General features: G+C 36.1%; 1 protein-coding gene across 3 annotated transcripts in view; it reads right to left on the bottom strand.

Moving 5' to 3' along the window:
• LOC150103189 (kelch-like protein 38) overlaps nt 1-21,641 on the bottom strand; it is a 161,907-nt gene extending 140,266 nt beyond the window's left edge. For 2 of the 3 annotated variants that reach the window (XM_090397753.1, XM_090397750.1), the window contains exons 1-2: nt 21,501-21,593; nt 16,686-16,832 (exon numbers count right to left, since the gene is read on the bottom strand). The gene's annotated coding sequence lies outside the window, so the exon portion shown is untranslated. Of the gene's footprint in view, nt 1-16,685; nt 16,833-21,500 lie in introns of all 3 variants that reach the window. The other variant, XM_090397751.1, reaches the window with a different exon arrangement.
• Between the last annotated feature and the right edge of the window lie 2,782 nt (nt 21,642-24,423).

Here is a 24,423-nt window from a genome sequence, read left to right as displayed (position 1 = left end):
TTTCCTACAAAGAGAGAGAGAGAGAGAGAGGACTAAGGTAGATAGTTCGTCAGTCATTTAAAAATACAAAACATACACTGCTTGGAGAGAAGTCAGCGGACACGTCCATAGGCAAGGTGCATCGTGCCATGTAATAAGTCACGTGTTCGTCGCCAGTATAAATTGAAGGAATATGATGTTCCCAAGTCAGTGCAACTGTGTTCGGGTCAAATGGCAGCGAAAAGGGAACTGACGGAGTTTGACGTAATGTTGCAGGCCTATCTGTTCGACAAATTATCGACAAATTTGGTCATCCCAATTCAACAATCAATAATACCATACTGAGAAAGGGAAAGTCCACGGAGTCAACTGCAAGTGCTACCCACATTGGACAACCTATCTTACTCACCGAACGTGCCCGTGGGTGCTACAAAGGATAATATGTAAAAACTACCATTCGTCAGCCAAAACATTGAATTCCTAGTTTCGGGCATCGACTGGAACACGAATCTGCACAAAAACATTCAGAACCGAGGTACACATCATAGGTTTTCCATAGTAGAACCGCAATATGCAAGCCCCAGATTACCAGAACTAACATACTCGTCGTCTTCAGTGGTGCAAATAGCGTGTACAGTGGATGTGAAAGGTATGTTATGGAACAACGAATCACGCTACACACTGTACCGAGCAGTTGGACAGTATGGGTGTGGCGAATGCCTGAACATCTCCTACCAAACTCCAACTAGGAAATTCGGAAGTAGTGGTGTGATGGTATGGTCCTGTTTTTTCTGGTTTGGCCTCGGACCTCTGTTTGTGGCGCCACGAACATTGAACCCCGAGAGGTATCTGAACATTTTGGACAATGCAATGCTTCCTACTTTGTGACGCTCCGACGGAACTCACCATTGTCTCTTTGCATGCCGACTATGTGCTGTGTCATAATTATGGCTGTTGCTGTAACTGCATGGTTTGTGGAGATGAATATCAAGGGACGTCCTCCCACAACAATCCAGGACCTCATTACATCCCAACAGGAAGAATGGTCCAAAATTGCCACTGATCACTATTGTACACTTTACTGCATTTATCGTATCGAAAGGAGGTCCTACATCTTATTAAGGTGGGCGAATGACTGTTTGCTCCTCACACTATGGTGTCCGTTGACTTCTTTCCAAGCAGTGTACATACGGTATGGACAATCGAAAAGCAGATTTAGCATGACATGCCTTGAATAAAAATCGTGACATCTGGTGGAAGAAAGTCAAATTTCTACACAAATATTCGAAACGATTGGAAATAATTGCAACCAATGAACGATATAATTCTAAACAAATTTTGGTCCACCCACTGCGTTATCTGCCTGTCAATAATAATTGAATGTGTGTCTTTTGAGCCTTAATAATGCTAGCTTAAACTACCGAAACGTAGTCATGTAAATATTTAACTAATTTATTAAATGATCTTCATTCTTGTTCCACTCAATGATTATGCTAGAAAACCTGAACGTAAATTTATGCAAGGAACTGCTGACGCACAGTCGAAATGTGAGCAACTGAGGCAAACAAGATGAACGAGTGAACTAAATGAACTTTCTTGAGACTAATGGTTTCAGTGACCTGCTATGACGTGTAAACTAGTGAACGAAACTCAGAAGTAAACGGTTCTTATTACTCCCAGTCGATAATAGGCATGAAAATATTTGTTTGTTTGCTAAAGAAAAACAGTTCAGGAAGTGAAGTAAATCCCAATTGAGGAAATCAAATCTCAGAATAAAGGGTTACTTAATTCCTATAACAAAGAACGAAAATGCCATTCGTAACTAACAGGTTGCTAATTCAGATCTCTCCAATTCAGAATCTTGAACTTTGTCAACCACATTCTGAAAGACATTAATGTATTCTCTACAGGCTTAGGTCACCAGCATACGTTGAATAAGTTTGATTAGCAATAAGGAAATGAATCAAATGTGGATCGTTTTGTTCATTCATGCAACCATTTGGACTAGTTCTGGTTTTGTTGCTGTTCCTCCTTCAGTGCAGTCATTGCAACATAGTATTAGCAGTAGGATATACTGACCTCATCCTAGAGAAGCCAGTTGGCCTTATCCATTATTAGCATGACATTTTCTTCCATCTGTAACATAAGTACAATAAACGCATGCATAGGTGACCAACCAAAATAAGTAGTATGCTGATCATGCGCTATAACCATAATACTGATACCAAATTTTCGCCTTTTTGTGCCAAGAAAACAGGCTAAAAAGTACAGAGATATTATTCAAGTATACGAAAATAATAGGACTGTGTAGCTCAGTGGAAGTGGAGCTTGAATTCTCTGCGCTAAGCTGCCCAAAGGTAGACTTAAGTCCAAGTCTAGTCACCGACTGCAGGAACTGTTTCTAAGCCTATCTTCGACGTGTTCCCGAGTTAGTCAATCTCTGGCACGGGCAAGCGGGTTTTTCTCCCGAAAACTCGGATTTTTCTTCCCGTAAACTCAAGGAAATCGACCGTAGAGCCCACATTATTTCAAGTAACATATCCTGTTAATATTAGGCACCAAGAGATGAACAGCACTTGTTTACCCGTCTCTTCATCGGTGCCGCCTATAATTAGTGATAGACATGGGTCAGCTATCTCTGGCTACCGGTGAAGATTGAACTGCCCACTCAGTCTCCAAAAGCTGGGTATGGTTAAAAGGTCCCGCTTGCTCCCAATAAGGGAATAAAAGGCATTAGCTGATTGATTTTATTTATTTATTTAAAATAATGTTATTCTTGTTCATCGTTAAAAATTTCTTATGCTTTGTTATTAAAATAGAATGTATTTCTTGTGCATCTAGAGCCAGTCTTACAGGATCTATTCCCTCTGTTCTTCTTTCCCGCTTTCGTCCACTCTGCTGTTGACTTTGGTAGGTCCACTGCAGCAAATAACGACAAATACTCGTATATATCATTAGACAATGGATCTCTTTGAGTAAGGTGCTTAGTTTCCAAATGCTTTATTCCAACCCATACTTATCGGACTATTACTGATACGTATTGTGTTCTCTGCCTCCTTACCTGCGTATACATGGAATTGCATGGTAACCAATTTCAAAGGGATGCTCAAATACTTTTTAGAATGTTGTGTACATAGAAGAGAAGGAGTAGACAATAGAAAGCACCCTTCAAGCTACTAAACCTTACGCTGGACTATAACAACCTTTTATGAGTGGGGTACATAAAAAACGCTCTAAATTTGGTATACAGAGTTATTTGCCTTGATGTTAACCATGCTTAGGTAAGCGGGTTCCCTGTAGATTGACAGTGACGAAATTCATGCGGGCGATCATTAATTATTCAAGAGAAATATGGTCATGTATAACTTCACTGTTCATGGATTTCTCCATTACTAAAATGTAGATTGAAGCAATGGAGACAGAAATTTTAAGGAACGGAAGGGGGAAAATTATGAGGTTTGCACAAAAGCAGGCCAAAAATTTGATGGTTATTCGAATGGAGAAATTCATGTCAAAACACTGATCGAATTTCGGGGAGATTTCTTTGATTATCCGAATTAACTAATATAAAAACTCTAACAATTATTTCAAAGTTGAGAGTTTATTTTCTAATTCGAAATAAATTCAAACTTTATACCCATTCAAACAACAGCTATGTACTTAACAGTAATACACACAGAAAATAAAGTGGAATAAATATCACCAGGTCCGTAGCCAGATCGTGCCCTGAGGCAAACAATTAAATATCGCCCCTGATGGATTATAAGATAAAAATATAAGAAAATCTCCAATTGCTGTTTTGTTTTTATTACAAGAGAAACATTAATGTAAAAAAATTACATAATAATATTAATTACATGTTTGCTTTACGGGGATATCGCACAATAAAACTGTTTATAAGCTCTTCTAAATTTAAATTACGAGCTCTCTCCGCCTCTATCGATATACTTGCTAGACCAACCAATCTTTCTTGGGTCGTTGCTGTTTGCAAATAATTTTTAATCAGTTTAAGCTTGGAAAAACTTCTTTCTGCACTTTCTACGCTGACGGGAATTGTTAACAATATCCTTAGGGGGGGGGGGGGTTACATTGGGATAAATTTCCACAAGATTTTGGTTATATATATATATATATATATGATAAAATTTGGTGAGGATCACTTTTCTCTTGTATGATTTTTGGGAGAATTTCTAATTCTTCAAATAAATCTATTGCATCTACATCAGATGTAAAATATCTTGCCGTAATACGGCGCCTACCGCAATATGGCTGAACGAGCGCCCTTAATTAAGCGGCGCTGTGAAGCAGGCAGCCTCTATGCTACACTCTGTCGACGGTACTGAATATCACTGATGCTTTTGATCAGCCAATGTCTGGAAGACAGATGACTACTTTTATTATTTCGAATTTTGGCGATTTTCTTGCTTTCACACGTTTCCGTTGTATCATTTACCAAAGTTATATATACAGTATTAATCTTTCACTGATATGTGCATTAGTAATTGGATTAGTAATTTTTCTCAAAACTTATTATATACTGTATATATAATAATAGCGAAATGATGGAATGTCATTAGACAGATAATAAACTAAACAGTAATGCTGATATGCTATTATACTTTTAGGTAGTAAATGGTATTATATATGCTGTTGGTGGACTTAAAAGAGACGAAGTAGAAAGTGATGAAGTAGAATGTTACGATGATGTTAACGACCGCTGGCACCATCAGACAAATGCGAACTTTTCCCGAATAGCCATGGGCTCTGCCGTAGTTGCCGCAATACCTAATGCATCCGATTATACATTGAAAAATAGAGATAACATGTTGGCTGAGAAGAGACAGCGTATACTGCAGCTTCAAAATAAACAAGAGATGGACCAAAGCACCACACGATGTTTCTCTGTATTTAGCATGTAAATCTGTGTTTTCTATGTTAAGTTGTGAGTTTGTTCTGCATTTTATACAACAGCTATAGTCATTTCATTAAAATTTACGTGGATTGAGAGACGTTATTATTAATTTTGAAATATCTCCTTGCTACCTGGAAATAATATTAATAATAATACAAAGTATAACACTTCTAATGGAGAACTGTTCAAAATTTAAAATCTACTGCGAGGTAAGTGCATAAAATAGCTTGTATATATTTACTTTAATTTGAAAAAATGCACTTTCATAGTGTGATAACTTGTTGAGCGAATTTAACTAGTTTGCCGAACAAGCAATATGGTGCTCAGAGAACATATCTATGTGATCCCAAGCCACTATCATTATCAATATTGTGATCTGATTGATCAGACAATAAGATGGGAAATTTCCATTTAAATTTCTGTTCCAATTTTTATGGAGGATCAATTGCAAATGTTGATATTTAAAATCTCAAAAGTAAATGTATTCCTAAGAACGGAATCTGTAGTTTGTGGCATCATTCTTAGTTCAATAATCTTAGACAGCGGAGATAAAAAGGCAGTCATAGGTTGATTCTAGCTACTGATTAGAGGAACTTTTCAAGGTAGCATTTTCAACCGGTCCCCGGGTTAGTCGATTCTTCATGTGAGTAGGTTCCCCTTCAGGAAACCGAGGTTTATAATCTCGCAACTCAGAAATATCGACTGTGGAATTCACACTATTTCAAACCACAATTCGAGTTAGGGTTTAGGATCACGAGATAGTGGCATCTGTCGTGCCTCTTCTATGAATATATATCAAGCATTTACTGTAAACACAAAAACGTAAAGCTCAAATTGCAATCTTGCTGTCCCCGACGCTTATAACACTCGGCAAACGCGCTCGTAATACCGAACTAAAAAGATACATAGGCAACTAAATGCCCTGTACATTTACATTTTTTTTTAAAGTTCGTTTTTAAGATTCCACTACAAGACAGAACTGTTTCAACCTCGTTGGTTTTCTTAAGTGGTAGAAAGGAACTTGTTATATTAGCGACTTGCAAATCATATGCTAGAAGAGCAAAAAAAAAAAAAAAAAAAAAGGAATTATGGATGTCTAGATGCACTATATTTCTATTTTGTATATTGTATTTCTATATATAGTGTATATTTCTATTTCTATATTGTATTTCTATTGCCTTAGAATCCCATCTAGGATACAAAGAACCGTTTATAAGAACTTTACAATTGAACTCACGTTCACTTTCAGTAGGCTCCAGTTGAACTTCTACTCTATTTTGACTGCAGTTCTATCGTCAGTACAATACTCCTTTCCCCCCCATTCTTTTCTCTATACCCTTCATGAGCTATACCCTTCACATTCTATCCATTATTGTCTGAATAATGCCAACAGCCTTTGGTCAGGATGAACTAACCAATGCCAAGCACTTCTTCTTGTGCCTTATCCTATCTATTTGGGATCGGCCATTTTTTACCTGATGCGACCTTATGCGCGCGATCCCAACTGACTTGTCGCAGAGACTAATGTTGGGGAGAAGAAGTATTTTTGTCTGTAGAAGTGTGTTCACGGGGGCGGTTTGCCTGTTCTGAGACGAAAAACCCGAGTTTCCTAGAGAAAAATCCTCCACCTCCTTATGAGACCGGCTAGCTCTCCTTTCGTCGAAAGAGACCAGATAAGGGTTCCTCACGTCACTGACGGGAATCGAACCCAGGTTTTTCCGACCAAAGGGCTTCGTCTATACCGACTGAGCTAGGGAGGCTCTCGAAGAAGGGAAATCACATATAGAGTATATAAAAAGCAGTTGTTGAGCTTCGATTATTTCAGCGAAACCTTTAATCAGAACGATTCACACTCTTACGCAGTTTTCTATTGTAAACTGGAACTCACTTCATTTTCTCGAAAGAAATTCTGAACATATGTAAATGCGGATACATAATTTTTATTAACTCAAAAATTCTCCTAACTATCAAGACCCTCCATTATTCTATCATTCTCATACGGAGGTGGAAAGATTTTTCCTTTTGGAAATTCCGTTTTTTTTTTCTACCGCGAAACAGGTAAACTTACCAGAAAAGCACACGCAGCTGGCTGCCATAATCCACTGGCCTCATAGCCAGTGCGCAACCCCTTTTTCCTTTAGAATAAAATGTGCTATTTATTTACGCACGAAGCGTTTGGTCCAATAGGAATACAATGCATTTCTAAAATAACGGAGAAATCCATTAAAGTGCACTGTCGAACTACAAGTGATCCTCTTACTTACTTCCCCCCCCCCTCTTACTGGAAACGACTTGGCGTTGTTTGAAATTATGACTGATGGAACTAAGGCTATGAGGTCAGTGTATTATGGCGCTAACTGTGTGTGTTCTTCTGGTAGGTTTACCTGCTTTTCTGGGGAAGAAAATGGAGTCTTCAAAAGGAAAAATCTTTCCAACTACGTATGAGAATTATGGAGAGTCTTGATAGTTTAAGAGAATGTTTGAGTTGATAGAAATTATATATCCGCCTTTACATATGGGAAGAATTTCCTTTCGAAGAAAATGAAGTGAGTTTCCAGTTAGCAACAGAAAACTGCTTAAGAGTAAATAGTTCTGATTAAAAATTTCGCTGAAATAATCGAAGGTCAAGAACTGCTTTTGATATATGTGTGACTTACTTCCCTTCTGAGAAGCACGAGAATGCAAAAGTATCATATGAACGCCTTTCTACACCCCCCCCCCACCCTGCTCACATATTTACTTTCCTATCTATTTCAGACATAAGCCCTCATATAATCAGATCTTTCTATCTTTTCCCCTGTTGCCAAACTGAATATCCGTTCAGGTCAACACTCGATCTTGAAGGGTGAAGTGCAGTTTATTTTTTCTTTTTATTTTTTACCGAGAATAGTAGTGATTAATGATATGTTCGGAGGGTGTGTGTGTGGGGGGGGGGGGGGAAGCATTAGAATAAAAAAAATCCAAAATCAAAATATTACGATAAATTCTGTTTATTGCTTAACTTTACAAATTTAATAATATTAGCTTGATTTAGTTTGATTTAATTGAATTTACTCTGAATGAAAAACGTAGGTCTGTTAACCGTACGTTTTGTGGGAGTAAAAATCGGAGTTGCCGGGATGGAGAAACCTGCCAACTCTGTATGAAACCAATTAACTCATCCTCAGTTGAAAAGCCATCATAAATATGCATTGCACTGCATACGATTCGAACCCAAGTCTTTTCTGAGAGTGTCGTCACTGCCTACTGTGCTGACTGCATAAAAGAAGATAACAAGATTAAACGCAATCTTTGCTTAGGTATTTTAAATTAAAAGATATATCGTTTTGGGTTGTTTTTTTTTTTCAGTAAAAGACTCGAAGATAGTTGAACTAAAGTGAATACTTTTTTTTTGAAAATTACCGCTATCATCAAAAAACTTCCAAGCATCATAATAAAGTGGTCTGGTGCATTAATCGTATGAGTAATTACCAAATCAACAACTTGCATAATAAATAAAAGTTTAATTAAATAAACTTATTTATTATGCAAGTTTTTTTTTTTCCCTCCCGAAACTCGGGTTTTTAATGACGCAACTCAGAAAAATCACATAATCTCAGGGGTATTGACTTTTAGTTGGCCGAATGGATAGCTTAGCCGTTTTCCAACCAACGGGCTGCAGGATTCGAACCCTCAGTGAGCATAAATGTTTGTGAATGTCTTTTATGTGGGGGATGAAAATCATCATCCGGTGCTAGACCACGACCCTGCTAACTGGAGAACTGAAGCAGTTTTAAACGTTTGTCGTTAAGGCAGAGTTTCAGGATTAAGTAAAGAAAATAAATAAAAATAAAAAATAACTCATTAGCTCACCGTTAATCGACTAACGTATTATGGATTTGCAACCTTTTGTGGATAAGAGTTACGTAAAAAAAGTTATTTCAAGTATACTTAACTCCTTTCCCCAGCTTTTTTTTTTCTCCCTGTCCAGCTCTAACTGTAAGCATATTGAGTCTCTAGGCAAGATCAGCATAAATTTAATTTATTTGAATAAATCTTATGTAGAAAGACTATTTTTCATATTAAGTACTGCAGTTTAATATCCTTAACTGGTTAGAATCCATTATTTTTTAGTTATTTATTTTTTATTATTTTTTTCTGGTTGATTTATAGATATCATTAGGCCTAACCACCCAATTTGCCGCACATGAAAATATTTCCCACCTACTAAAGTTTTCAGTTTCGTAAATTACACGCAAGTCGACCACACAGTCACTTTGAGACGGTTACGCCCAGCTGGGTCAAAAACAAGAAGGTAGTTAATCACCGACTGTACTTATCAGACTGGGATACGTGAAGCATTGTAAGAAAGACAGAACCAGGGTGTTCCCCCACGTTAATCCAAATTGCACCTGCAAAATACGAAACTTGCTTTTATACGAATACTCATGCAAGAACTTGCTATGAGTATTTGCCATATGGGAAGAATAATCCAGTCACTACACACCTCTGTAATTTATAAAAAAGAAACCTTCAATTTTTAACTGAGCTAATTTCTGTTTTTACTTGGTTGGAAAATACTGTTGTATTTTTAAATTTAACTAAATATATATAGGCTACTATACCTACATATGCTGTAGTGGGCTAAAAGATACTTCGGAAACTCTGTTCTGAAGACTACGCTTTCAAGCTACTTCAGCTTCCAATAAGAAAGGCGGTGGTTGTCTGACACTGGGTGATGAAAATTGAATACGATGTCATCTACAATATGGCAGAACTTCGAGTTTTTATGGTTTTGCTCTCTCTCTCTCTCTCTCTTTTAATTGTCCAAAAAGGTAGCGAATATCATACACGCTTATATATTGAATTTACTTACCTATACTCCGATAACAGAACCAACCGCCAAACACTTTTTTTTTTTTTTTTAATATAATGAACAAGACAGCTTGTTCTTGCTAGGGTAACGATATACGTATAGATTTTAGAGATTTCGAGAAACGCTACTAAAGCGCCCTAGACCTACTAGTGCAATGTCACGTAGCACCACTTGGTGATGCTTGCGGAGGCACGTAAGCACATCAAGGGGAAGAGCATCTGGTTACTAAAAAAAATATGGATGAATGAATGAGTTTAAGTGGGCCTCTAGGACAAAAAAAAAAGTAGTTTGGCAAGTTCCAGTCAGGCGTTTAAAATGTACTACAAACTACAACTAATGTTGATGATAAATGTTTAAATGCAGCGCGCGCGCGCGCACACACACACACACACACACACACACACACACACACACAAATATATATATATATATATAATATTCATTAAAGCTTGATTTGCTTCCTCAGACTTAAGAAAAGGCTGGTTATATTCCACTAATTCGAGCCCTACCCAAGGGCTATGAGTTGTGGAAATACTTTCTGAAAAGGAAAGCTGTGCCGAACAAAGCGGCCTTTTGCAGCTACCCAATTTTTAATCCATCTAACTCGAGTGCTTCTAGATGTTTTTTCAATGTTTTAGGGATGGCGCCTAAAGCACCTATATATATATATATATATATATATATATATTACCGTTCATATTTACTCGGTAGATAATGTTATAAAAAATTAGTTTGAATGACTATATACCCAGAATGAAAAAGAATAAGGTTTAATGTTAAGATACTACTAATTTCGTTGAATAAATCAACTTCTTCAGGTATCACAAGCAAAGAATTATATAAAATAACAGATACATGATAAAATTTACATCAACAGATCTAGTATAAAAGACAATAATACATTTTAAAACAGGAATGCGTGCTGAAGTTCCAATTGAAGTTGACTACGTGAGTGAGCTGTCACGAGTGCGCCAATACTGGACAGTGACAATGTGTGCATCAGAAAGATTGCAGCTAAGGCTGTTGTTAATATGGGATGAATCGAGAGATGAATCAACATTAGAACTTGCTTCACTACGTTTCCAAAACTTTGCTCCATACTAAGTAGACCTAAAGTGAAACATCTCCCTATTCAGTATCCAGGAGTCGATAAGATTTTGTGTGAATGTGGCAAACCATATTACAGCCAGACAGCTAAATCCATCCTTTTACGTATGGAAGAACACCAAAGAGACATATCCTACAATAGGACCATGGCCAGAGCTCTCTCTAGCCACGTTCTCTTCTCTATTAACTCGGATGAAGGCCGCCAACACCTCGTAGACTGGCCGCAAACTTCTAATATCCATGTGTATTATAATGAACTCGAAAGAAAGATTATCAAATCTAGAGGAATATCCCTCGATTCATCCCATATTAACAACAGCCTCAGCTACAATCTTTCTGACGCACACATTGCCACTGTTCAGTATTGGCGCACTCGTGACAGCTCACACACGTAGTCAACTTCAATTGGAACTCCAGCACGCATTCCTATTTTAAAATGTACTATTGTGTTTTATATTAGATCTGTTGATGTAATTTTATCATGTCTCTGTTATTTTATATAATTCTTTGCCTGTGATACCTGAAGAAGTTGATTTATTCAACGAAACTAGTAGTATCTTAACATTAAACCTTATTCTTTTTCATTCTCGGTATTTTCTACATTTCTACATATATATATATATATATATAGCTTATTATTATTATTATTATTCCTGATACCTCCAAGGAGTCCGAAGACTCATCGTGGGAGGACATCTACAATTCTCTCTACACCTAACCTCTACTACGAATCATCTCCATCTTAGAAATGTCTATTCAGAACATTCTGAGAATAATCACACTTAATTCTAAAATAGTTTACAATAAAATACAAAGGAAACTATGCGGCTCGAGGTGCGTCCAAATTATTCTGTTAACCTAGAGTAGACGATTCTATTTCCTAACCATGTTTCCTAGAAGCAAGTTATAACACTTCCTGTTATCTCAGGCAATATTGTCGTCTGCTTGCCGACAACGTTGCCAAACGTTTGTTCTGGATACAATTTCCTTAACCCCTAACATTTCAGCACAAGCGGTAAGAAGGTCGTCAGCACGAGTGTTTTATTATTGTCTTATGCTTGCAAATTGATTTCTTTAGCCAATTTAGAAGTGTTATTTAAAGGCGAGATGGTTATTATTAAATAAATTATGTTTCGGAGCGACGCTTAGAGTCTAAGCGTCACTCCGAAACAACAAGCGGATTTTGCAGCACACAATCGTATATGCAAACCTAATGTACAAGTTACCATTCCAGAAAAATATCGAAACTTATGGTTCTTACTTGAAAAACAGAGATAACAATTCTAACGATATTCAAGAGAGCTTTTTATAGCATACAAGTTTTAATCACTTCAAAAGAATATTTTATCTGAAAAAAAATCTAAAACATTTCTAAAATAACTTATATAACATGATATTTTACAGTTAATAGGAATATTTGAGATTCATTTGATTGTAAATATTGCCAATCGGGTTCTTTCGAAACTAGCAATCGAATATAAGGGAACACCAAAAGTGGAATGCGTTTGTGTGTGTGAGAGAGAGAGAGGGGGGGGGGGGAGGAATATCGCAGTCAGTAAGCTATGAATTTCACATCCCTGCTTGGAAAGAGCTTCAGTAGCAGGTAGTATTACGATCTGACCCCTCGGTTAGGAAGATGTGGATTCGAATTTCGTTTAAGAGGCAAAAAATATTTATGACTTTTTAACCGAAGGTGAGTTACTGTTCTAATGCGGGAGTAGAAAGATCTTTTTTTTTTGTTTTTGTTTTTATATCCTGCAATGCAGACAAACCCGTCAGAGAAATTAATAGACATAATACATTGGACTTGCAGCATTATTTGCTTCAGCTAGTTCAAAGTTCGAATCTCAACAGTGGTCGTGGATGCTTGGAGAATGTTAGGTGGTATAGTTGGCCCACCGATTTGAGGTCCCTCGACACTTCTGCGCATGTCAGAAAAAGGAGAATCCATTCCGATAATAGGGTAATCAGTCTGTCTTCTGGGATGTAATAATAAACAAACTGAGTTTGTTTATTATTACAGGTCGGAAAATTTAGCTTTTCTTTTACGAACATTGTTGTTTTTAAAGTCTAACTATTTTGCTTGTATAACAGTTGGAAAAATGTACGTAGAGTGTACGTTCTACATAAAGCAATGTCACTTCGCTCCATGATAAGTTTCCTTTTATTCTGGGACTTTTTAAAACAAAATCCGATTTCATGAAGTATTTTCATTAAAGTTTCTCTTTTCCAAGGAAAATTAATTTTTTCTTTAAGCACAGGAATCAATTTCGGAACAGTTGGCACTCTTTTCTCGACCACGTAAAATTCGTGAATAGCTCTTCTTATAACGTCTACATCAAAATCATTCAAAGCTACGGTTTCGATGGTTTTCTTTCTCTGGCGCTATTTTTTTAGGAGATTTAAATTTTGGCTTACCTTCACCTTTTGATTCCCTACGAATTCTTTTAACAGTCGACCCCGATACGTCCGCACTTACACGTTTTATGACTTGAGAAAGGGGAACAAGAAGACGGCCTTCTGACGATTCTTTTTCGCAGAATGTCAGCATATTATTCAATATTCTTTTGCAAGAGCTACTGAAACGTGTAACAACAGAACTTGTGGACTGTACTGGATCCATCATACAAATTAATAATAAAAAAATAATGCAAAAAGAGAACAACAAAAATCAAGCTAGTACTAGTACAGCGACAGACAAGAAAGCACGTGATTTCGCATGTTGGCGACCAATTCGTACATCCTTCATTTCTTTCTCCCCTTCAGCATGAATCGACTATTCTTGGCACCAAGCCAAGAAGGGATCTAGAAATGGTGGGCGAACTATAGCTGAATGTAATTGTCCGGTAAGGTTGGCTGGTTGATTAGGGGTTTAACGGCGTAAGGATAATAAAGGTCATACTACGCAAAACCAAAGGCTACAGCAGGTAGTACTTGTCCGATTATAAGACTGCCACCACCCTGATTACTGGATGACTGAAGTGACTTGAAAAAGTTCCATGTTTGGTTCTCTAGGGCCTCTGGATTATCTATCCTTAGCATACCTGAGGTCATCGTATGTTACGCTTTCGCGCAGGCCTACACATTTTACTGCGTAAGCTTCCGTAACCGATAATCCCGCGGAATAGGTTGGTTGCTCCTTATTCTGGGTAGTATCCCATGTCTGGCAAAGCGTGTGTTCACGGGGACGGTTGGCCTGTTTTGCGGGATGAACAATCCCAGATAAACTGGCGGAAAAAACCCTACTGTCCACACCCAAGACCGGCTAACTTGGCTATGGCAGATCCTTAAGTTCCTCACGTCGTCGATGGGAAGCGAACCTAGGACACTCCTTCCCCAAGCATATGGTTGCGCTTCGCGACCATATGCCTGGGGAAGAAATATGGTTGCGAAGCGCAAAGCCACTAGGCTAACCGCGCGAATACCTGAGGTACTAATACTAATAATATAAATCCACATAAGACAAGTTTACAACTTTTTATGGGTGGGATTCATATAAATAAAAAAATATAATGTAATATAATAAAAATCAGGAAATAATGTGCCTGTATCATATGGCGTTGTACCATAACACGAACATATCTTCACATTATATTCTTTTTTTTTGGTGGGGGGGATATTTTTGTATATTCTGAAAATAACACCCATTATCGTAAGAAAAAAGTATTCCTTTCTCTCTCTTTGGCATGTAATTAATATTTCCGTTGTTCGAATAGCGGTAACTCTATTCGAAAAATGCATTCCTACGAACCTCCCCTCCGTCCAACTACTTTCCACCCTTTCACGATACCTCGTTTTGGCTGTGAACTTGTCCACCTGCTCAAGGCTGCATATTTATGGATTAACAAGCGGCCTGGAATTTGTGATATGGCGATCTGCCATAACCACGAAGTCATGGCAGGCATCACACATAGAATAACGTCTCGCAGACAATCATAACTGTGGACGAGTGTTAAAAAATCATTGTGTATTTGCACACCCTTTCTTATATGACTTAAGGAAATAATGACAAAAATCAACATAAAAAAATGATAAAATGACAAATAATGTCGTTTTCGGACTACATATTTTTCAATATTATTAACTAGGGGCTACCCAACCCTGCTTTTTTATAGTGCAGTAAAAAATATTTATTATTTTAAGCGGCGCTGCATCCACATTGTGGAATGAGACTTAGTTCTCTTTACCCGTCTTAGTTTCATCTACATCAGGGCTGTCCAAAACACTGACCGCGGCCCGTGGGACGATTTTGTGCGGCCTGCCAGTGGGCTTTGATTTTCACGAGCGAAAAAATAAAATAACAATTTTAATCGAATGCGTATTCGATATTGTAATTCTATCACTAATCGATAATCTCAATGTCGTTAATTTTATTTGGTGTTTTTACATCACTATATACCCACGTGTTTTTCAAATATTAGATGTGTCAAATAAGAGTTCTTATACTGTTTTGTTCGAAAGCGCATGCTCCGGGCGCTCACGTTCCTCGTGAGCACGCAAATAATTTGGATGCGGCCCTCGAATAAATCTTTTTTTTTTAATGCGGCCCTCGGATTACCTAAGATTAGACAGCCCTGATCTACATAATGAAATGCAAAGGTAGTAAAATACCAATCTTAAAACGTATTCATATTTTTCAAAAAAAAAAAAAAAAAACTAAGCTGAATCTTTTCAATGGTAATCACAGTGAAAAAGTGCGGATTATTTTCAAGTTTTACAGAAGGTCGAGACATTCGTTAATGAAGACAACCTCTGCACAATTCCAAACAGTCAACCTTAGAATACTGATCTAATTTTTTGACACAGCATCAAAAATCTACCTAAAAATTCTTGCAGTTGTCTAGAGGTGGGCAGTCTGGCTGGAGATCACTGTCACACTTCGTCCACTATCTCACAAACAGTCCGTTTCAGCTTTTCTACAAGTATTCTCATAGGCATTGCTCCATTGAACTCGCATATTTCATTCCTCCCCTTTCCACTAACCTGTCAGAACCAGAGCTGCCAAATATCCAACTGCAAACCTACCTCTTCTTCTCCTGGCCTGCGGCCCTCTGAGACTGACGTGCGCCCACCCTCTCCCATCTCAAAAAACACAACCACACACCCGCAGTGTCCCACCTCAAAAACATCCACCACCCTGTGAGCACATCGCCAGAATTGACGTCACATGTGAAACCGAAGATGAAGATATGTATCGGAGAGAGCAGGCTATCGTCATACCATTGCCTCAAGAACACACAAACAAACACACACGTGTTAAGATTCCTTTTGTTGGTGTTGTTCTTATTCTGAAAATAATTCGAAGTTAAATCCTGATCAAAAAATAATAAAACAGTAAGATATATGCGCATAATATAGCACATCTAAACCAAAGTCTGATGTGATTGTTCATATAACTGCTACTACAGTTTGATGAGCACAGTGTTATGATTTCTTCCACTGTCCTTCTAAGACAAAAAAAAAAAAAAAAAAAAAAAAAAAAAAAAAAAAAAAAAACCTCTTCATGAGCCTCTTATGTCCTGTTTAAATACAGCCTATTCCGCAAGCTACTTTATAAAAAACGTTTGCGGACGACTAGCCTACACTTCACTAAACTGGATCTTACTAGTAATTTATCCCATCATTTATGTGGTAGAATTTATTAAATTAATTAATTTTATTTAATTAATTAATTTATGATTAATTAATTAATTTATGATTAATTAATTAATCATAAATAAATTAATTTTTTTATATACCAAAATCCACTGTGATAAAAATTAACTCGCTGTCAAATCCCATTTTATCTTACATATCTGCAGTTTCCAGCTTTAAATCATAGCTCATACATACCTTTACCTTTTCATTTTCCTTCTTCCTTCTTCCATAATAATGTCATTCCTGTTTCGTAATATCCAGGTCAAAATGCACGCCTGAGTTATTGTGGAATCATTTAAGAAAATAACGTGAGGTACAAATCGTTCAAGTTTTTCGAGTACACTATAAATAAAAAAAAAGAGATAGCGATTGAAAAGAAATATTCTAAAAATAACAGCTTATATTAACTGTTATTCATGTATATAAATAATAACAGTAATCATTTACCATTTATTTATATGATTGTTTTACTATATTTTCATTATATGAAAGTGGACATACACTTTACGTAATAACGAATAACAACAAGGAAAAAATAAATAAAAACGTATATAAAATGTGTGCTTATTATCATTTGGCATCTCCAGGTTATCAACGTTAAAGCTATGAGAAATAGAAATATACATTACGGTTGCTAATATACTGGGTATAAAAGTTAGTTCATATTTATGAGGGGTGGGGGAGAAAGTTTAATTTCTATAACTCGGAATATTCTAAAACATAATTTTCAAAGAATAATATACCCAGGGCCGCGCCAACCCGAGGGTGGATGACCCTGGGTGGTGCACCCGGGCGTCAACATTGATAGAGCGTCAAGAAACAAATATCAAATATTTATTTTTTGCATGTAGTAAATGCTACATGCAAAAGTAGCATTTACTACATACACACACAAAAGTTAATATGCAGTTTCTTTGAGTTATTTTTTAAGGGACGACCGATAAAAGTTTGCATCCTTGGCGCGTTCCTGAATATACCTGTATATTATGAAGTCAGGATGACGGTGATATTTAGATGACGCTTTTAAAAATGAGCCGAAAATTTATGTGATATTAGAAAAACAATGTGGAAAGTGAAAAGCAGATAAATAAATGGTATATCAAAAGGTAGATATTTTAAAGCTGTAAAAACATTTTAAAAAATTGGAATAATGGAATTAAAGATTATGAAATTTAAAAATATGAGCTAAATACAAACACACACAAAAATATGACCTAAATGTAAACACACACACACACATATATATATATGTAGAAAGTTTTTTTTTTACCTTGGGTATATACTATGTTAAAGATACCAAGCAATTTTATAAGCTAGGTTTCTAATCCTTTTTCCCAAGTAAGCAATTGTCTGCAAACAGACAAGTAAACACTTGTCTGTTTGCTTACTTGAGAAAAAGGATTAGAAACCTAGCTTATAAAATTGCTTGGTATCTTTAACATAGTATATATATATATATATATATATATATATATATATATATATATATATATATACTATGTTAAAGTATTTGTTTTTGGTCTACTCTACAAGAAGAAATTAACTATGAGTACAATGACGGTTTAGTTTTTCTTTTTAAATTCAAGCACTGTCCTCGTAAAAAGTTTGGGCATTTTTAGGTCACTAAAAACACCCATACTAATTATGCGCACGTCCAGTTTGGTGTAAGTGCAAAGTGGGTCTCGAGGACATAGCCAGCAAGATACAGCTATCGTCCTCGATCACAATAAACTTGTAATTTTTTTTTTTTTTCAAAAAATGTTTTATCTCATCAGCAAGCTGATTATTTTTCAATATTTCTTATAAAGAATTTCAGAATCGAAGTTTATAACAGAAAGAAAGAAAAAAAAAAACCCGCCCCTCGGTTTAAAAGAACATTTGTAAGGTAAGTTGGCTTTCAATGCAGAACATGTGAAAGATAGCGCTTATCTTACCTACGCTGAAAAATACGCTAAGTTTATCTGAACACATTAAGCAGAACCGCTGTTACAGTGACAACGCGTAAAGCATTACGCCACGGCCAGTACAACAAACAAACAAACAAACAAAAAAAAGTATTTTAGTATTCAGTGAGAGAGAGAGAGAGTCTAGTTTTTTTAAGGGGGAAAAACGAATGTTGAATTGTTCAGGTCTAGTTTAATGAGTAACAAACAATACTTACTTTTTGTTTCTTTTTTTTGCTTAATGCCTAGAGTTGGAAGAGTCACGAGGTAGAAATACAGTACTGTACATTCGCTACGCTTCACAGGAATAAAGCCGAAATTTAACCTGTTATAGCTAGTTCTAAGTCGAATGTTAATGATCTGCCATTTTTATTCCGCGAACAAGGCATAGCATGCAAAATCCGAAGCATCCATTCCCAATTAAAGAAGAGAATTAAAGCACTTTGGTTTAGTTATTTTCCTGTACTTCTTAAGAAGCAAAATTTTATCGCAATCAGACAAAATGAGGATATCCTACACGTCGCACCGTTTAATCAATTTCGATTTGCTCTTCCTAGAATGGTTACCTGCTTCGTTTAAATATGTGAGGAAGTAATCATAGACAAGCATAAAAAACATTTCATAATCGCATCCATGACACCATTCATTATCACAGCCACTGAAGAGTCATTTTGGCATGTGTAACTAGTGTTTTGTTTTGTTTTACTTGATTTTAGATAAAGAAAGAGGTCCACTTTAGATAAGAGAAATTTCAGTATGAATCTTAAAGATTAATACTGAAATTACAGTTTTTCATCAAGCCAGGGAAAAATTAATATTATAATTTCGTGACGTTTGACAATAAGTGTCGAATTATAGAAAGGGGAGAAGTATATATATATTATCATTTAAAATTGTTTTATCAATAAAAATGGAAGTATAACAGAAATATAAAAAACAATTTTTCATCGATTAGCATTAAATCTAGGGCTGGTTGAAGAACGAAAATTATTGACAATACCCCTGTTCCTATAGAAGCAAAATTTTTGCACGTGCTAAGAGAGAGAAAATTTTTCATTAAAAATTAAAATAAAATAAAATAAAAAATCGTCCAATGCCATTTATTCCCCAAAGAGGTAAGCAGCACTCCTTGAGTCCTAACGTTCTGAAGATAGGTATGCAGCCAGTCTCTATTCTTCAAGCCTTCACTGACAGTAAGCCTAAGCTATCAATGAATGAAGACTTCAGGGGAGAGAGAGAGAGAGAGAGAGAATTGCATACAAATGCCACCATCTCGTGCCCCTAAATCTTTCACTCGCATTATTGCCTGTAATAGTGAGTTCTACTGCCGATTTTTGACTGCTGATTTAAAAGCCGAATTTCAGGAAGGGAAAAAACACTACTTGTCCATGCCAAAAATCAGGCTAACTCGGAAACCAGTCAAAGAAAAGGTTTTGAAAAAGTTCCTCTAGTCTGCGACTAGAATCTAACCTATAACTGTCTTCCTTCGGGCATCCTAGAGCTATGGATGCAAACGTCATTTTTACAGGGCTACATAGACATCCCAATAAATTTCAGAGATCGATCAGGTATAATCAGTATAGGACATGATGATGGGGACGGAACATGGGAAAGAGAATTAGAAATCGCAAATTCCTTTTGTAACTTATAACTGTTTCCTTTCCACGAAAAAAAGAAAAAGAAAAAAAGGTAAACGTTTGAAAAGTATTTTTGGAAACTATCAGAGATAATTCATAGGAAATAACCAATCCCATTATCATTCAACATATTTCTACATGTTAAACTTCTTATAGTTGTGGACAGTTTTTCTTCTTGATTATAATTATACTTGGCAGAAATTATATTCGTTTTAACCCTATACCTAAGCATGAGCATGAGGATAAAGCATAGAGTAAATTTACAACTAGTCTACTTATATAGAGAGGCTGCTGACTTCACATTAATTGACTTAGTATCCCACAATTCAAAAACATTATGGAAAGAGTTCATTTCCAGACCGTGGTTTCGGTTTCGACCTTGATCGTGCTCTCATTAGTGCAGCCAAGAAGAAAGCAAGGTAAAATCAATCCAGGTCATACATTTTCCATATATAAACAAGTAGAAAAAGGGTGTGTCAACTTATTATTATTATTATTATGTGACACCTCCAAGGAGTCCAAAGACTCATCGTGGGAGGGCACCTACTCTACAATACTCCGTCTCCACCACTTAATCCACCAACTACAGCAAACTGCCACCTACCATCATCAGCTACACCAACACTATCTACTATCCACCACCGCAGCTAGTACTGTTAAATACTAATCTGCATGAGAAATAGTGGCGGTGATGGATAGTAGATAGTGTTGGTGTAGGTGATGATAGTAGGTGGCAGTTCGCTGTAGTTGGGGATTACATATACGGGGATATAAATATATATACGGGAAGAGGGGGGGTGAAAAGTTCTGATAAACACCTAGAACAAAATGATATTAAAGCAACTGATATAACAATTATTTTCTCAGAGGATTGCAAATGATACAGCAACGTATATAACACTTCGTGGGGAATATGTAGAATAACCTGTAAGTTACATGGTCCCACCTCAATTCCTTCATGGTGATTATCACAACTTTTCATCGTAGTAGATAAACGCATAAAACTTTAAAACTGAGTTACCGATGAAAGTTGGTTTGTTAAATCACAAAATGAAAGGAGACTTGGTTCCATAATGCCTATAAACCAATCTCCACCGAAGAGAAAGGCTCTTCATAAATATGAAATTATTAATTTTTCCATGATATTGAAAATTTATTGTTTTTTTAAGTACAATTTTTATGAAGCTGTCTAAAATATTCCATATTAAAATATTAACACAGTACTGATAACTAACACAATTAAAACTAATTGTTTATGTTTACGCGACATATCATAAGCAGGAAATAAAAACACCACTGAAATAAGCAATTTCAAAGCAGTTACCAGTAATATTGATATTAACTGGAACTATAAGTTAATTTTTTTAAATCACGTTACTATGTAATATTTTATGAAGTAGAATTAAGTAAATTATTATTTTAGTTTATACCTGAGTAAAATCATCCGTTATGACTAGCACATTATTTTAATTTAAAATGTACTGGTTTAAAAAAGGAGAATTTAAAGTAAAACAAACCATTTAATTCTGGCGGCAGGCAGACTGATCCATATGCGTGTTAGAGAATAAAGGTGATCGCCCTCTGGTAGCTTAATATTCAGCAAAAATAATATTCAGCTTAAATTAAACATTAGCAACAACAACGAAAGCCATTTGTATTTTTAATTACAATACAAAGCTGAAAATTGAAATTAATTGTCGTAATAACAAGAAATGCTAAAATAATAATAATAATAATAATAATAATAATATTCTTTGTTTCTTTTCTGAGGGAGGCATTTCTGATTTCTTCCTCGAAGCTTTGCAGAGCTTCGAGGAAGATAATAAATAGATGGCGGTGGTTTCGTGGTTATGTTTCTATACCGTCGCCATCCGGGTGTTGATTTTACTGTTTCTTGGTACGTGCTTGGGAGACTTCAACTGCTATTTCGCAGTTTAACTTTTTTTTTGTTGTTGTTGCAAGTAGGGTTGGATTTGGATATGGTGTCTTTGTTTGTGTCCTTGTAGTGGTGTTTTTTGAGTGGGGTTTTTCATAGTGTGTGTGTGTGTGTGTGTGTGTGTGTGTGTGTGTGTGTGTGTGTGTGTGTGTGTGTGTGTGTGTGTGTGTGAGGGACAGAGAGAGAGAGAGGGAGAGAAACAGGAATTTCTCAAATTTTCATTTTCGCTATAATATTTATATGCGCCTGTTTCAGCTCTCTGTATGTCCCTAGGACATACATACTGTATAATAATAATAATAATAATAATAATAATAATAATAATAATAATCGCTCATCCTTCCAATATTTCAATAACGCTCTAATATTCATCCTTCTCCTTACTCAATTTTAACTAAGAAATATAAATAAATAAATAATCCTGGATAAAAAAAAGTCCCGATTCTCTTCCACCACTTAAAATGCAAGACAAATAATAATAATAATAATAATAATTTTTTCCAATGCACTTCCAAGTCAAGAGTTTTTATTTAGTTATTTTGTAAGAGTATTTTGCTCATTATTAATATAATGCTCTTCGAGCTAAGAAAGCAGTCATGACAAAGGAGATTAACAGCCTAATATCTATAATGGACTCGTTTACGTTTTAATTATAAAAATGCTTTAATTATAAATTGGGGGGGGGGGAATATGCCTGAAATCACTGTTCTTACGAATGGACAGAACGTTATCATAAGCCTCCGTAGCGTAGTTGAAGAACAACGAGACATGCTTCCTTCAATTGGAAAAGACCTGGGTTCGATTCTCTTCCTCACAAGAGGAATCTTTATATGAGCTTTGTTCAGTCGAATATAACTTACCAGATCTCATACGGAGGTAACAGGGTTTTTTCCTCAGGAAATTCAGGTTCTTCATCCCAAGCAAATCGGCTACCGACAATTAACAGACAAAAATACAATTAGTGGGTGGTAGATACATAGCGTATAGATGGGGAATTATGTAGTAGATAACGGATGATGGGCGGAGTGATGTGGATGATGAATTATGTAGTGTATTGGTGGACAGTGGTTGGCGTTCGTGGATATATATTATGTTGCGGATGGTGGATAATGTAGGGTGTATAGGAGTATATGGTGGTTTTTTTTTTCTTTGTGATTAGTCCTTTGACTCCATGGATGCGCCAAGGAAAAAAAAAAAAAGACCTTAGTGAAGCCTCCCCGAGTAACATTGGCCAATCACTATTGTTACCATTAGACTCTGTTATAAATATACTCTGTGACTCAAGACCTTATATGGAAATCGAGGAATTTCAAAATTATGGAGATTGTGGAGTCCCTTATTTATTGTTGGAAATTACTGAAATCTAGTTACAAATCAACAGGCTTGTATTTAGTGGTCACTTTTAAAATAAATATCTTATGATATATAATTATAATAATAACAATCAGATAGCAGTGAAATTTTCCGTCGTAATAAGCACAAGGTAAAATAAACAGTGTATGGAGTTTTTCCTGACTGAGAAAGGAAGTTGACCTTGGCACAACTTGATATTCCAGCTCGTAACAATTATGAGTGGAAGTAGTTTTTATTTAAGAAAGAAAGATTGCTACCAGTTATTAGCAGTGAAGGAAGGGCGTACACTAATCATGTGCAAATAAGAGACCGAGGCTGGCGATTCGGTACTTTTCTAATCAAAATAACTCAATCAGTCAGCAACAACAACAATAAAGGAAAGAAAAAAAAATTGATCGCCAGTCGAGATATCATGCAGAATGCTGATTTTCTGATAACATCATATTTCCATAGGTACAAGATTCATCAACCTCTTTCGGCTGTGCCTTATGTTATCTTCCAATTTGCTAAATTGGAAGATAACATGCTAAATTGGAAATTCTGCCCTGGCTAAAGCGAATTAAATCTCCAAGGAAATGTAACATTAAGAGAGTCGGTGGATCACCAACTGGCATTGTTGCGGCGTGCTAGGAGATTAATTACTAAATATTATTAGATAATTAATTTTTATGGTGGCATAAAATAAAAGTCTCCCAGATCCACCGACTGTTCTTTACTTTGTATTCCAGTCTTTTAATATTAAGAGAGATTTTTCCAAATAATGGAAGTACAACAATGAATGAAGAAGCAAGTTAGTTCAGTGATGGCAGTCACTTGAGCTCATATTTTAGAAGAGTCCAAAGAAGGCCATACAATTCTAGATGTTGCAGAATCTCTACAGAAATATGTTTAAAGAAGCAACATAGTAAATGCTGCTATGATAGGAAACAGAATGAGTAATCATTGATCTGAGCAGCTTATTATTATTATATTTTTTTCAATCATCCAATAATGTGTTAGGACCAGGGATAGGCCGAGGATTGGATAATCCAGAAATTCTTCTCGAGATACTGAATATGGAACTT

Source organism: Typopeltis vanoorti, chromosome 9, assembly GCF_054136105.1.
Source record: "Typopeltis vanoorti isolate ZY-2024b chromosome 9, IOZ_Tvanoo_1.0, whole genome shotgun sequence".
NCBI lineage: Eukaryota > Metazoa > Arthropoda > Arachnida > Uropygi > Thelyphonidae > Typopeltis > Typopeltis vanoorti.
This window is presented reverse-complemented; position numbering and strand designations above follow the sequence as displayed.